The sequence below is a fragment of the Triticum dicoccoides genome, chromosome 3B (assembly GCF_002162155.2).
Source record: "Triticum dicoccoides isolate Atlit2015 ecotype Zavitan chromosome 3B, WEW_v2.0, whole genome shotgun sequence".
Lineage (NCBI taxonomy): Eukaryota > Viridiplantae > Streptophyta > Magnoliopsida > Poales > Poaceae > Triticum > Triticum dicoccoides.
The window spans coordinates 187,672,777-187,674,336 of record NC_041385.1 but is presented as its reverse complement, the minus strand read 5'-3'; positions in this window follow the sequence as shown (position 1 = coordinate 187,674,336).

Here is a 1,560-nt window from a genome sequence, read left to right as displayed (position 1 = left end):
CACCAATTTTGTGACCAAAATTGTACGATCTAAAAATCAACATCACACAACAGGAACAACATTGCACTGTTACACAAAAGATCTAAACTGTATTCTGGCAATTTATTCACAACATAACAACTTTCACTTCTACCGACCAACATTCAAACGAATCCAATACCAAGCAAACCCACTACAGCATACATGACTGGAACAGCACAAAACTCAAACACACAAAATAGTTTCATTCAATTCGTTTTCTTGTTCTGCTGCTTCTCTTCCTCTCTTCCTATCACATGATATACAAAGACCCATAGACAATATGTAGGTTCTGTCATTTGCGTCAAAACTTTCTATCACATAATGGTCGATCTACGAGCATTGTATCACATCTAAATTTAATGCTGCCCCCCCCCCCCACACACACACGTCAAGGCAATATATAGGTGAACACTCAACTCATCAAGTTGGTGGGAAGCGCACGAACAATGTCCCAGTTATATATAGGTGAATACTCAACACTTCAAGCCAATGACTAAATATTAGAATATGAAGACCACTGAACAGATCAAGTCAATGATCAAGTTGGTGGGCAGCGCACGGACAATGTCCTAGTTATATATAGGTGAATACTCAACACTTCAAGCCAGTGACTAAATATTAGAATATGATGACCTTTGAACAGATCAAGTCGGTGACTAAATCTTAAATATTCATAAGAGCCTAAAGTACGAAAATATTCACGATCCTCATCTCCTAGGCTCTTAGAGATCTGGATGTCGGACTCCCCGTTGTTGAAGAAGACCAGGTGTGAATTTTGGCCTTCTGCCTGTGTTGGGTAGACCCTAGACAATATGTAGGTTCTACCGCTTGCGCCAAAACTTTCTATGACAGAATGATCGATCTGCGAGGATTGTATTACATCTATATTTGATGTTGCAATCATAGTGATTTCATTGGTAAGCAGAGCATGTGAATGGAAACACATGCATACATACAAATGTCTGAAGTGTTTGGATGTTTGAGGGAGCGGAACACTAGATTTTCTTCTATTGAAGGACATATTATTATTTTTCCTTCACAATTTTGGTTAAAGTTGCGGGGCAGCCCTCCCATCAAGCCAATATATAGGTGAACACTCAACACATCAAGTTGGGGTCCAGCGCATGAACAATTTCCTAATTATATATAGATGAACACTCAACACATCAAGCCAATGAATAAATATTAAAATGTGAAGACCATCGAATAGATCAAGTCGATGACTAAATCTTAAATATTCATATAAGAGCGTAAAATACGGAAAAAATATTCACGATCCTCATCTCCCAGGCTCTCAATGATGTGATCTGGATGTCGGACTCCCCATTGTTCAAGACGAATAGGTGTGCCTTTTGGTCTTCTGCCTGTGTTTGGTAGACCCTAGACAATATGTTGGTTCTATTGTTTGCGCCAAAACTTTCTATGATAGAATGGTCGATCTGTGAGCATTGTATCACATATAAATTTAGTTTTTCAATAACAGCGGTTTCACTAGTAAACAGAGCATGTGAATGAAAACACATGCATACATACCAATGT